Below are 14,937 nucleotides of genomic sequence, written 5' to 3'. Positions count from 1 at the left end.
CTTTACATCCCTTGTAACTTGGATTCCTAGGTATTTCATTCTCTTTGAAGCAATTGTGAATGGAAGTTCATTCATGATTTGACTCTGTTTGTCTGTTACTGGTGTATAAGAATGCTTGTGATTTTTGCACATTAATTTTGTATACTGAGATTTTGCTGAAGTTTCTTATCAGCTTAAGGAGATTTTGGGCTGAGACAATGGGATTTTCTAAATATACAATCATGTCATCTGCAAACAGGGACAATATGACTTCTTCTTTTCCTAACTGAATACACTTGATTTCTTTGTCTTGCCTGATTGCCCTAGCCAGAACTTCCAACAGTAAGTTGAATAGGAGTGGTGAGAGAGGGCATCCCTGTCTTGTGTCAGTTTTCAAAGGGAATTTTTCCAGTTTTTGCCCATTCAGTATGATATTGGCTGTGGGTTTGTCATAAATAGCTCTTATTATTTTGAGATACATTCCATCGATACCGAATTTATTGAGTGTTTTTAGCATGAAGGGCTGTTGAATTTTTTCAAAGGCTTTTTCTGCATCTATTGAGATAATGATGTGGTTTTTCTCTTTGGTTCTGTTTATATGCTGGATTACGTTTATTGATTTGCATATGTTGAATCAGCCTTGCATCCCAGGGATGAAGCCCACTTGATCATGGTGGATAAGCTTTTTGATGTGCTGCTGGATCCGGTTTTCCAGTATTTTATTGAGGATTTTTGCATTGATGTTCATCAGGGATATTGGTCTAAAATTCTCTTTTTTGGTTCTGTCTCTGCCAGAGTTTGGTATCAGGATGATCTTGGCCTCATAAAATGAGTTAGGGAGGATTCCCTCTTTTTCTATTGATTGGAATAGTTTCAGAAGGAATGGTACCAGCTCCTCCTGTACCTCTGGTAGAATTCAGCTGTGAATCCATCTGGCCCTCGACTTTTTTTTGTTGGTAGGCTCCTTTGCAGGGGGAGATGCGCTCTTATTTTTGGAATTTCCAGCTTTTCTGCCCTGCTTTTTCCCCATCTTTGTGGTTTTATCTGCCTCTGGTCTTTGATGATGGTGACGTACTGATGGAGTTTTGGTGTGGGTGTTCTTCCTGTTTGTTAGTTTTCCTTCTAACAGTCAGGACCCTCAGCTGTAGGTCTGTTGGAGATTGCTTGAGGTCTACTCCAGACCCTGTTTGCCTGGATATCAGCAGCAGAGGCTGCAGAAGATAGAATATTGCTGAACAGCGAGTGTTCCTATCTGATTCTTGCTTTGGAAGCTTCCTCTCAGGGGTGTACTCCACTATGTGAGGTGTGGGGTGTCGGTCTGCCCCTAGTGGGGGATGTCTCCCAGTTAGGCTACTCAGGGGTCAGGGACCCACTTGAGCAGGCAGTCTGTCCGTTCTCAGATCTCAACCTCCGTGTTGGGAGATCCACTGCTCTCTTCAAAGCTGTCAGACAGAGTCGTTTGCATCTGCAGAGGTTTCAGCTGCTTTTTGTTGTTGTTGTTGTTGTTTAACTGTGCCCTGTCTCCAGAGGTGGAATCTACAGAGACAGGCAGGACTCCTTGAGCTGCTGTGAGCTCCACCCAGTTCGAGCTTCCCAGCGGCTTTGTTTATCTACTTAAGCCTGAGCCATGGTGGGCATCCCTCCCCCAGCCTCGCTGCTGCCTTCCCGCCAGATCGCAGACTGCTGTGCTAGCAATGAGGAAGTCTCCGTGGGCGTGGGACCCTCCCTTCCAGGTGTAGGATATAATCTCCTGGTGGGCCTGTTTGCTAAGATCCTTGGTAGAGCACAGTATTGATGTGGGAGTTACCGGATTTTCCAGGTGTTGTGTGTCTCAGTTCCCCTGGCTAGGAAAAGGGATTTCCTTCCCCCTTGTTCTTCCCAGGTGAGGCGATGCCACTCCCTGCTTCAGCTCTTGCTGGTCGGGCTGCAGCAGCTGACTAGCACCGATTGTCCAACAGTCCCTAGTGTGATGAACCCAGTACCTCAGTTGAAAATGCAGAAATCACCTGTCTTCTGTGTTGCTCGTGCTGGGAGTTGGAGACTGGAGCTGTTCCTATTCGGCCATCTTGCTCCACCCCAACAGTTAGTTTTTCAACCCACGCCCACCTCTCTTCTTCCTCCTTCTAATATTCTACTAGTGTCTGTTTTTGCCATCTTTATGTCCATGAGTACCCAATGTTTAGCTGCAACTTATATATAAGAACATGTGGTATTTGGTTTTCTGTTTCTGTGTAAATTTGCTTAAGATAATGGCCTCCAGCTGCATCCATGTTGCTGCAAAGGACATTATTTCATTAGTTTGTATGGCTGTGTTGTATTCCATGGTATATATGTACCACATTTTCTTTAGCCAATATCAATAATAGACACCTAAGTTGACTCCATGTCATTGCTATTGTTAATAAGGCTGCAAACAACATATGAGTGTTCTGGATATATGACCGATAATGTGATTACTGAATTGAATTGTAGTTGTGTTTTATGTTCTTTGAGAAATCTCCAAACTGTTTTCTATAGTGGTTGAACTATATATAGTGTTTATTATTACTAATTTACATTACCACCAACAGTGTATAAGCATACAATGAGCTTTATTTGGTCAACCCTTTGACAGGTTTGCAAGGGCATGGGGTTCATCAAAGTCTGAGATCTTCCAGAGGCTGGTGGGAGGTCACAACCTAGAAAATGAGAGGACAAGCTAACTGGAGAGAGGGAGGGGAATCAAAGAGATGGCTTATGTATATATGTGATGTCTCTCAGCAGCAAGACAAGGAGTTGCTGGGTCAGAGATCTGTGAAGGGCAGCAGTAAGTTAGGGTTTTTATCTTCTGGAGTTTATTCTATCTATAGCTAGCAGATGATTATAGTTTCACAGGGATATGCAAAGAAGGCAGCCTCTAAATAGCTAACAATCTACTTATCCGTCTATATTTAAAACAATTGGATGTGTAAAAAATTGAGTTTGGTACTGGCAGGGTCAATATATAGAGGCCATCTTTGACTCATGCATATAACTAACAGTCCATCCCCTGGCCCAATGTTATCTTATAATTAAAATTGTATGTTATTTTGCAGTGCCTGAGTTTCTTGCTGGAAATAAAGGAGACAGAATCCTATAAGGGCACAAACAAGGATTTCAAAGCCCTTTCATAGCCAAAAAAATTGTATGTTATTTTACAGTGCCTGAGTTTCTTGCTAGAAATAAAGGAGACAGAATCCTATAAGGGCACAAACAAGGATTTCAAAGCCCTTTCATAGCCAATCTTCCCACTTAATGGAGGAAAGCCAGGGGAATAGATTAGAAAAAGAAGCAGATTTTAAATTGTTCAATTGTTCAGTCAATAGAGTGACATTATAACCCCTTTGCTACATGTCCCTGGCTGTCCATAATGCTAGAATCAGATTGGCAGAAGCAAGTCCAGCATGCAGTTCAATTTGTCATTATATGTGTTGCTGTGACTTAAGAGAGCTGCAGGTTTAGGCAAATGAATGGTCCTTCTTATTTGGATTGGTGTGCCTTGCTTGAGTTTCCGGGTGATTGCCAGTAGTACATAGCATCAGAATGTTTGCATGGATCTAGAGTAAACTTCACAGTATCCCTTGGCAGTTTTAAAAAAGTTATTAATTTATACATGCACCAAATTTGATTCTGAACTGTGGAGTATTCACATATGTGATCCTCACAGGTAGGTCAAGTTATTTCAAAAATAACCATCAATCATATTATAAATTTGGCCTATGTATTTCCCTGTTTATGATGATGTTGTTCTAATTTTAGTGGGAGGCCACCTGTTCCATTTTATTCCAGGGAAACTATTCTAAGGAGTCCATTTGTGTAGCTTGAATAGACTTAAGGATGACCTCTTTAGAGGTGGTAATGTGATGTCACCAATAAGTTTCTTCACAGGTTAGCTTTGATACCAGGCTTCTCTTTATTGTGTCTATCTCCTGTATGGTGGGACGTATTGAATGTACAAATGGACAATGGTTGGACCATATATAAAAAGTAGAACAGTGACCCGCAACCTTCAACAACTTGCCTAGGAAACCAACCCACTTAACTACAAAAAGCAGCCCAGAGCATTATCCTGCTGTAAGTCAGACTTGTAGAATGTCAAATTTTTATCTTTACTAATAATCCAAGAAAATAAACAATAATTTCTAAAACAATCAGCCCAAAATGGCCAGGACTTGATTAATAACTGACTACCTTCTTAATTCTTGTCTCTGCATCCAACTTAGATCCAACCAGAGAAAGCCAAGTATGCACCTCTAACTAATCACATAGGATGATCCACTTCTAGTTAGCCTGCCTACATCTTCCCCATGCCAATGATCTCTATTCAGTGTATAGCTGTAGCCTTTCTTTTTCCCCCTACAAAGCTTTCTCACTGTTCTGCTCGCCATTGAGTCTCTGCCAAAACGCAAATGACAATAGTTGACTCCCTTACTATAGCAAGCTCTGAATAGCCTTTGCTTTTCACATTTGGGTGGTCTTTGTTATTCCCACAGTATATTATTTGGGATACTCCAGAAAAGTAATATTGGTCATAAATTTTCCTAAAATATTTCCCAAGACTTTATTAATGGCAGTTTTGGTAGACCCTGCAAAATTTCTAATAAATACAAGCAAGTAGTTGTCAATTTGGGTAGAGAAACTAACATGTAGAGAGCAGTTAGAGTTCTCCATGGGATCAAATATGTTTTCAGTAGGAATTGTCTTTGCTGTAACCCTCAAGAGTTATGATTATTTACCATGGACAGCCAGTCTTGCAATTGTTGTAGAGCCAGCTTCCATCGAGTGTTATGTAAAACTTGCAGTTGATATTGTAAGAAGGTTACTATGGAAGAATTCTTAAGCTGATTGTAGTCTCTGATTTATCAGATGTGCCCTCACCCAGGTAATATTACGTAGTAAACATTGCTTTACCTGTTTAAATTAATGGGCCACCAGAGAGGAAGTCCATAGTAAGATGCCCCTGGCCACTTAGTTAGTACAAAATTTTCATAGCTCTTGAGGGTTACAGCAAAGACAATTCCTACTAAAAACATATTTGATCCCATGAAGAACTCTAACTGCTCTCTGTATTGGAGTTTCTCTATCCAAATTGACAACTACTTGCTTACATTTATTAGAAATTTTGCAAATATTTAAAAAATACCAAAATTGCCATGAATAAAGGCTTGAGAACTATTTGGGGAAAATTTCTGACCAATGTTATTTTTCTGGGGTATCCCAAATAATATACTGTTGGAATAACAAAGACCATCCAAATGTGGAAAGCAAAGGCTGTTTATTAATAAGTTCTACACAGAGTCTTAATAAATGGGGTTTGTACTAGAGGGGAGCAAGAACATCATAATAAGAAAAGACACCAATAATTGTAAGGATTTATATTGTTTACATTTGTCATCATCCCGTGGATCATTATAAATTATAATTTTGTTTTGGCAATCCTTTTGTGTTTGTGGTTATTGTCTATGAAATACAGCATTTTTAATTTGATCACATAAATCACAAGCATCTTGTTTATAATACTGGGTACACACTGTCTCTGGGGATTCCTTAAATGGAACTCAAAAGGCCATGTCCCATTGCTCTATTTACCCAATGGCAGTAGTTAATAATAGTGGGTTTTCCATTGTCTCAGCCCAAAATCTCCTTAAACTGATAAGCAACTTCAGCAAAGTCTGAGGAGACAATATCAATGTGCAAAAATCACAAGCATTCTTATACACCAGTAACAGACAAACTGAGAGCCAAATCATGAATGAACTCCCATTCACAATAGCTTTAAAGAGAATAAAATACCTAGGAATCCAACTTACAAGGGATGTAAAGGACCTCTTCAAGGAGAACTACAAACCACTGCTCAGCGAAATACAAGAGGACACAAACAAATGGAAGAACATACCATGCTCATGGATAGGAAGAATCAATATCATGAAAATGGCCATACTGCCCAAGGTGATTTATAGATTCAATGCCATCCCCATCAAGCTACCAATGAGTTTCTTCACAGAATTGGAAAAAAACTACTTTAAAGTTCATATGGAACCAAAAAAGAGCCCGCATTGCCAAGACAATCCTAAGTCAAAAGAACAAAGCTGGAAGCATCATGCTAACTGACTTCAAACTATACTATAAGGCTACAGTAACCAAAACAGCATGGTACTGGTACCAAAAGAGAGATATAGACCAATGGAACAGAACAGAACACTCAGAAATAATACCACACATCTACAGCCATCTGATCTTTGACAAACCTGAGAGAAACAAGAAATGGGGAAAGGATTCTCTATTTAATAAATGGTGCTGGGAAAATTGGCTAGCCATAAGTAGAAAGCTGAAACTGGATCCTTTCCTTACTCCTTATACGGAATTTAATTCAAGATGGATTAGAGACTTAAATGTTAGACCTAAAACCATAAAAACCCTAGAAGAAAACCTAGGTAATACCATTCAGGTCATAGGCATGGGCAAGGACTTCATGTCTAAAACACCAAAAGCAATGGCAACAAAAGCCAAAATTGACAAATGGGATCTAATTAAACTAAAGAACTTCTGCACAGCAAAAGAAACTACCATCAGAGTGAACAGGCAACCTACAGAATGGGAGAACATTTTTGCAATCTACTCATCTGACAAAGGGCTAATATCCAGAACCTATAAAGAACTCAAACAAATTTACAAGAAAAAAACAAACAACCCCATCAAAAAGTGGGTAAAGGATATGAACAGACATTTCTCAAAAGAAGACACTCATACAGCCAACAGACACACGAAAAAATGCTCATCATCACTGGCCATGAGAGAAATGCAAATCAAAACCACAATGAGATACCATCTCACACCATTTAGAATGGCAATCATTCAAAAGTCAGGAAACAACAGGTGCTGGAGAGGATGTGGAGAAATAGGAACACTTTTACACTGTTGGTGGGATTGTAAACTAGTTCAACCATTATGGAAAACAGTGTAGTGATTCCTCAAGGATCTAGATCTAGAAATACCATTTGACCCAGCCATCCCTTTACTGGGTATATACCCAAAGGATTATAAGTCATGCTGCTATAAAGATACATGAACATGTATGTTTATTGCGGCACTATTCACAATAGCAAAGACTTGGAATCAATCCAAATGTCCATCAGTGACAGACTGGATTAAGAAAATGTGGCACATATACACCATGGAATACTATGCAGCCATAAAAAAGGATGAGTTTGTGTCCTTTGTAGGGACATGGATGCAGCTGGAAACCATCATTCTCAGCAAACTATCACAAGAACAGAAAACCAAATACTGCATGTTCTCACTCATAGGTAGGAATTGAACAATGAGATCATTTGGACACAGGAAGGGGAACATCACACATCGAGGTCTATTGTGGGGAGTGGGAGGTGGTAGGGATAGCATTAGGAGATATACCTAATGTAAATGATGAGTTAATGGGTGCAGCACACCAACATGGCACATGTATACATATGGAACAAACCTGCACGTTGTGCACGTGTATCCTAGAACTTAAGGTATAATATAATATATATATATATATATATATATATATATATATATATAAAATTTACTGTAGCCACCTTTGTCAATTATCTTAGCTAAATCTTCTAAATCATTTGCTGCAACTTTTACATCAATATTTGCTGGTTCACATATCCTTCTATGTTGTGGAGATGGCTTCTTTCCTTCAACCTTATGAACCAGTCTCTGCTAGATTCAAAGTTTTCTTCTTCAGTTTCTTCCCCTATCTCAGCCTTCATAGAATTTAAGTGAGTCAGGGCATTGTTAGGATTAGATTTTAGCTTGAAAGAGTGTAGGAACTGATTTGATTTTCTATCCAGACCACTAAAACTTTGTCCACATCAGCAATAAAGCTGTTTTACTTTCTTTTCATTCATGTGTTCACTGGAGTAGCATTTTAAATTTGCTTCAGGAACTGTTCCTTTGCATTCACAGAATGGCTGCTTGGTGCTAGAGGCCTAGCTTTGGACCTATCTTGGGTTTTGACATTTATTACTAACAAAACTTAGTCTCTTCTACCTTTTGATTTAAATTAAGAGATGTGTAACTCTTCCTTTGACTTGCACTCTTAGAGGTCATTGTAGGCTTAATAATTAATCTAATTTTAATATTGTTGTGTCTCAGGAAATGAGGAGGCCTGAGGAGAGGGAGAGAGATAGGGGAAAAGCCAGTAAGTAGATCAGTCAAAATACACTTGTGTATTTATTAAGGTCACTGTCTTATATGGGCATAATTAGCCTCTCAAAACAATTTCAATAGTAAGATCACTAATCACAGATCATCATGACAAATATAATAAAATGAAAAGACTTAAAATATTGTGAGAATTACCAAAATATGACACAAACATTGTGTGAACACATGCGGTTGGAAAAATGGCACCGATAAACTTGGTTGATGCAGGATTGCTACAAACCTTCAATTTGAAAAAAAAAAAAAAAAAGGCAATAACTGTGAAGTGGAATTAAATAAAACATGCCTATATACACCACATTGTCTTTCTTCATTCATCTTCATATCTTTCTTCATTCCCACCAACAGTGTATAAGCATCCCTGTTTCTCCACATCCATGCCAACATTCATGTTGATAGACACTAAGGTTGATTCTATAACTTGGCTGTTACGAACAGTGCTGCAATGAACATGAAAATGCAGACTTCTTTTTAACATACAGATTTCATACCTTTGGAGTAAATACAAGGGGGTGGGATTGCTGGATCATATGGTAATTCTATTTTTATCTTTCTGAGGAAGCTCCATACAATTTTTAAAATGGTTTTACTAGTTTATATTTTTACCAATTAGGTACAAGTGTACCCTGTTTTCCACATCCTTGACAACACTTGTTATCATTCATCATTTTTGGTGGAGGGGAGCACACTAGAAATAAAATATTTATCCTATTTTCTCATATTTTTCACTCATGTTATACACAACCAAAATAGAATATGCATTTTAACTTTATTTTCAAGGGGTACATGTGTAGGTTTCTTACATGAATATAGTGCATAATGGTAAGGTTTGAGCTTCTGGTGTACCCATCATTCAAATAGTGAACATTGTACCCAAGAGATATTTTTACAACACTCACAATCATCTCCCCCTCTCCTTGTTTGGAGCCCCTAGTGTTCATAACATTCATCTTTGTGCCTATCCGTACCCATTGTTTAACTCCAACTAATAAGTGAGAACCTGCAGTGTTTGATTTTCTGTTTCTGAGTTATTTCACTTAGGACAATGGCCTACAGCCCCATCCATATTCTGGCAAAGAACAAGATTTTATTCTTTTTATGGCTGCATAGTATTCCATTGTGTATGTGTACCATATTATATTTATTCAATCAACCAGTGAGGACAATGAGGTTAATCTCATGACTTTGCTACTATGAATAAACATATGAGTGCAGATTTCTTTTTTATACAATAGTTTATTTTCCTTTGGGTAGATTAGTAGTTAGATTGCTGGATAGAATGGTAGTTCTATTTTCAGTTCTTTGAAATATTTTCATACTGTTTTACACGAGGCTTGTGCTAACTTACATTCCCAGCAACAGTGCATAAACATCTGTGTTTCTCCACATCCATGCCAACATCTACTGTTTTTGATTTTTTAATAATAATAATTCTGACTAGTATAAACTAGTTTCTCATTGTGGTTTTAATTTGCATTTATCTGATTATTACTGATGTGCATTATTTCATGTTTCTTAGCTGCTTGTATGTCTTCCTTTAAAAAATGCTCATTCTTGTTCTTTGTCCACTTTTTAATGAAGTTGTTTTTTCTTGTTGAGTTGTTTGAGTTCCTTTAAGATTATTTTTGTCAAAAGATTAATTTACAAATATTTTCTCCCATTTTGTAGGTTGTCTGTTTACTCTGTTGAATATTTCTATTGCTCTGCAGAAGCTTCTTAGTTTAATTTGGTCCCTTTTGTCTATTTGGGTTTTTTTTTTTTTTTTTTTTTGTATTCACTTTTGAGGTCTTATTTATAAATTATTTTCCTAAATCCATGTCCAGAAGAGTTTCTCCTTGATTTTCTTCTGGAATTTTTATAGTTTCAGGCTTTACATTTAGGTCTTTAATCCATTTTTAGTTAATTTTTGTATATCATGATAGGTGAAGGTCCAGATTTATTCTTCTCCATACGGCTGGCCAATTCATTCAACACCAATTAGTGAAAAAGGAGTTCTTTCTTCATTGCTTATTTATGCTGGTTTTGTTGAAGGTCAGTTGGTCATAGATGCATGGCTTTATTTCAGGATTTTCTAATCTGTTCCAGTGACCTGTGTGTCTATTTTTGTACTAGTACAATGTTGTTTTAGTTTTGATTTTAATTTTTGTGAGTACATAGTAGGTGTATATACTTGTGAAGTAAATTAGATGTTTTGGTACAGGCACACAATGCATAATAATCACATCATAGAAAATGGAGTATCCATTCCCTGAAGTATATATCTTTTGTGTTACAAACAATCCAATTATAACTCTTTTTAGGTACTCTAAACTGTGCAACTGAATTATTGTGTTAGACTGTTCTCACACGGTTATAAAGAAATACCTAAGACTGGGTAATTTATAAAGAAAGAAAGTTTTGACGCAGCTGACATTGTCTCCTCCACATGACTGTTACAGCGGCCTCCAGAGCCTTTTCTCTCCTGTACAAAATGGCAACTCTTAAGGAAAAACTCATTGCACCAGTTGCGGAAGAAGAGGCAACAGTCCAAAACAATAAGATCACTGCAGTGAGTTTTGGACTAGTTGGTATGGCATGTGCTATCTGTGTTCTGGGAAAGTCTCTGGCTGATGAACTTGCTCTTGTGGATGTTTTGGAAGGTAAGCTTAAGGGAGAAACGATCAATCCGCAGCATGGGAGTTTATTTCTCCAGACACTTAAAATTGTAGCACATAAAGATTGTTCTGTGACCGCCAGTTCTAAGATTGTAGTGGTAACTGTAGGAGTCTGTCAGCAAGAGGGGGAGAGGCGTCTCAATTTGGTGCAGAAAAATGTTAATGTCTTCAAATTCATTATTCCTCAGATGGTCAAGTTCACTCCTGAATGCCTCATAATTGTGGTTTCCAACCTAGTAGACATTCTTATATATGTTACCTGGAAAATAAGTGGATTACCCAAATTGTGATTGGAAGTGGATGTAATCCGGATTCTGCTAGATTTCACTGCCTTATGGCTGAAAACCTTGACATTCATCCCAGCAGCTGCCATGTATGGATTTTGGGGGAACATAGCAACTCAAATGTGGCTGTGTGGATTGGCGTGAATGTGGCAGGTTTTTCTCTCCAGGAATTGAATCCAGAAATAGGAACTGATGATGACAGTGAAAATTGGAAGGAAGTGCATAAGATGGTGGTTGAAAGTGCCCATGAAGTCATCAAGCTAAAAGGATATACCAACTGGGCTATTGGATTAAGTGTGACTGGTCTTATTCAATCCGTGATGAATAATCTACCCAGGATTCATCCTATGTCAACAATGGTAAAGGGGATGTATGACATCGAGAACGAAGTCTTCCTGAGCCTTCTGTGTATCCTCAATGCCCAGGGATTAACCAGCATTATCAACCAGAAGCTAAAGGATAATGAGGTTGCTCAGTTCAAGAAAAGTACAGATACCCTGTGGGACATCCAGAAGGACCTAAAAGACCTGTGACTACTGAGCTCTAGGATGTGGAAGTTTAAAAACTACAATATGAGCAGGGGCAGAGCAACATGGCCGAATAGGAACAGCTCCAGTCTCCAACTCCCAGCGCGAGGGACACAGAAGACCGGTGAGGTGATTTCTGCATTTTCAACTGAGGTACTGGGTTCATCTCACTAGGGAGTGCCGGACAATCGGTGCTGGTCAGCTGCTGCAGCCTGACCAGTGAGAGCTGAAGCAGGGCGAGGCATCGTCTCACCTGGGAAGCGCAAGGGGAAAGGGAATCCCTTTTCCTAGCCAGGGGAACTGAGACACACAACACCTGGAAAATCCGGTAAATCCCACACCAATACTGCGCTTTAAGCAAACAGGCACACAAGGAGATTATATCCCACACCTGGCCGGGAGGGTCCCACGCCCACGGACCCCTCCTCATTGCTAGCACAGCAGTCTGCGAACTCCTGGCAAGGCAGCAGCGAGGCTGGGGGAGGGGCGCCGGCCACTGCTGAGGCTTAAGTAGGTAAGCAAAGCCGCTGGGAAGCTCGAACTGGGTGGAGCTCACAGCAGCTCAAGGAAACCTGCCTGTCTCTGTAGACTCCACCTCTGGGGACAGGGCACAGTAAACAACCACAAAAGCAGCAGAAACCTCTGCAGACACAAACGACTCTGTCTGACAGCTTTGAAGAGAGCAGTGGATCTCCCAACACGGAGGTTGAGATCTGAGAAGGGACAGACTGCCTGCTCTAGTGGGTCCCTGAACCCTGAGTAGCCTAACTGGGAGACATCCCCCACTAGGGGCAGTCTGACACCCCACACCTCACAGGGTGGAGTACACCCCTGAGAGGAAGCCTCCAAAGCAAGAATCAGACAGGTACACTCGCTGTTCAGAAATATTCTATCTTCTGCAGCCTCTGCTGCTGACACCCAGGCAAACAGGGTCTGGAGTGGACCTCAAGCAATCTCCAACAGACCTGCAGCTGAGGGTCCTGACTGTTAGAAGGAAAACTATCAAACAGGAAGGACACCTACACCAAAACCCCATCAGTACGTCACCATCTTCATCAAAGACCAGAGGCAGATAAAACCACAAAGATGGGGAAAAAGCAGGGCAGAAAAGCTGGAAATTCAAAAAATAAGAGACCATCTCCCCCGGCAAAGGAGCGCAGCTCATCGCCAGCAATGGATCAAAGATTGACGGAGAATGACTTTGACGAGATGAGAGAAGAAGGCTTCAGTCCATCAAACTTCTCAGAGCTAAAGGAGGAATTACGTACCCAGCGCAAAGAAACTAAAAATCCTGAAAAAAAAGTGGAAGAATTGATGGCTAGAGTAATTAATGCAGAGAAGGTCATAAACGAAATGAAAGAGATGAAAACCATGACACGAGAAATACGTGACAAATGCACAAGCTTCAGTAACCGACTCGATCAACTGGAAGAAAGAGTATCAGCGATTGAGGATCAAATGAATGAAATGAAGCGAGAAGAGAAACCAAAAGAAAAAAGAAGAAAAAGAAATGAACAAAGCCTGCAAGAAGTATGGGATTATGTAAAAAGACCAAATCTACGTCTGATTGGGGTGCCTGAAAGTGAGGGGGAAAATGGAACCAAGTTGGAAAACACTCTTCAGGATATCATCCAGGAGAACTTCCCCAACCTAGTAGGGCAGGCCAACATTCAAATCCAGGAAATACAGAGAACGCCACAAAGATACTCCTCGAGAAGAGCAACTCCAAGACACATAATTGCCAGATTCACCAAAGTTGAAAAGAAGGAAAAAATCTTAAGGGCAGCCAGGGAGAAACGTCGGGTTACCCACAAATGGAAGCCGATCAGACTAACAGCAGATCTCTCAGCAGAAACTCTACAAGCCAGAAGAGAGTGGGGGCCAATATTCAACATTCTTAAAGAAAAGAATTTTAAACCCAGAATTTCATATCCAGCCAAACTAAGTTTCATAAGTGAAGGAGAAATAAAATCCTTTACAGATAAGCAAATGCTTAGAGATTTTGTCACCACTAGGCCTGCCTTACAAGAGACCCTGAAGGAAGCACTAAACATGGAAAGCAACAACCGGTACCAGCCATTGCAAAAACATGCCAAAATGTAAAGACCATTTAGGCTAGGAAGAAACTGCATTAACTAACGAGCAAAATAACCAGTTAATATCATAATGGCAGGATCAAGTTCACACATAACAATGTTAACCTTAAATGTAAATGGACTAAATGCTCCAATTAAAAGACACAGAGGGGCAAACTGGATAAAGAGTCAACACCCATCAGTCTGCTGTATTCAGGAGACCCATCTCACACGCAGAGACATACATAGGCTCAAAATAAAGGGATGGAGGAAGATTTACCAAGCAAATGGAGAACAAAAAAAAGCGGGGGTTGCAATACTAGTCTCTGAAAAAACAGACTTTAAACCATCAAAGATCAAAAGAGACAAAGAAGGCCATTACATAATGGTAAAAGGATCAATTCAACAGGAAGAGCTAACTATCCTAAATATATATGCACCCAATACAGGAGCACCCAGATTCATCAAGCAAGTCCTTAGAGACTTACAAAGAGACTTAGACTCCCATACAATAATAATGGGAGACTTCAACACTCCACTGTCAACATTAGACAGATCAACGAGACAGAAAGTTAACAAGGATATCCAGGAATTGAACTCATCTCTGCAGCAAGCAGACCTAATAGACATCTGTAGAACTCTCCACCCCAAATCAACAGAATATACATTCTTCTCAGCACCACATCGTACTTACTCCAAAATTGACCACGTAATTGGAAGTAAAGTACTCCTCAGCAAATGTACAAGAACAGAAATTATAACAAACTGTCTCTCAGACCACAGTGCAATCAAACTAGAACTCAGGACTAAGAAACTCAATCAAAACCGCTCAACTACATGGAAACTGAACAATCTGCTCCTGAATGACTACTGGGTACATAACGAAATGAAGGCAGAAATAAAGATGTTCTTTGAAACCAATGAGAACAAAGATACAACATACCAGAATCTCTGGGACACATTTAAAGCAGTGTGTAGAGGGAAATTTATAGCACTAAATGCCCACAAGAGAAAGCAGGAAAGATCTAAAATTGACACTCTAACATCGCAATTAAAAGAACTAGAGAAGCAAGAACAAACACATTCGAAAGCTAGCAGAAGGCAAGAAATAACTAAGATCAGAGCAGAACTGAAGGAGATAGAGACACAAAAAACGCTCCAAAAAATCAATGAATCCAGGAGTTGG

General features: G+C 39.5%; 1 pseudogene; it reads left to right on the top strand.

The window, feature by feature from the left end:
* Positions 1-10,681: 10,681 nt before the first annotated feature.
* Positions 10,682-11,682, top strand: LOC102120117 (L-lactate dehydrogenase B chain pseudogene; annotated as a pseudogene).
* The last annotated feature ends 3,255 nt before the right edge of the window (positions 11,683-14,937 follow it).

Source organism: Macaca fascicularis, chromosome X (genome assembly GCF_037993035.2).
Source record: "Macaca fascicularis isolate 582-1 chromosome X, T2T-MFA8v1.1".
NCBI lineage: Eukaryota > Metazoa > Chordata > Mammalia > Primates > Cercopithecidae > Macaca > Macaca fascicularis.
The sequence above is the reverse complement of the archived record's forward strand: the minus strand, read 5'-3'. Positions and strand labels throughout refer to the sequence as shown.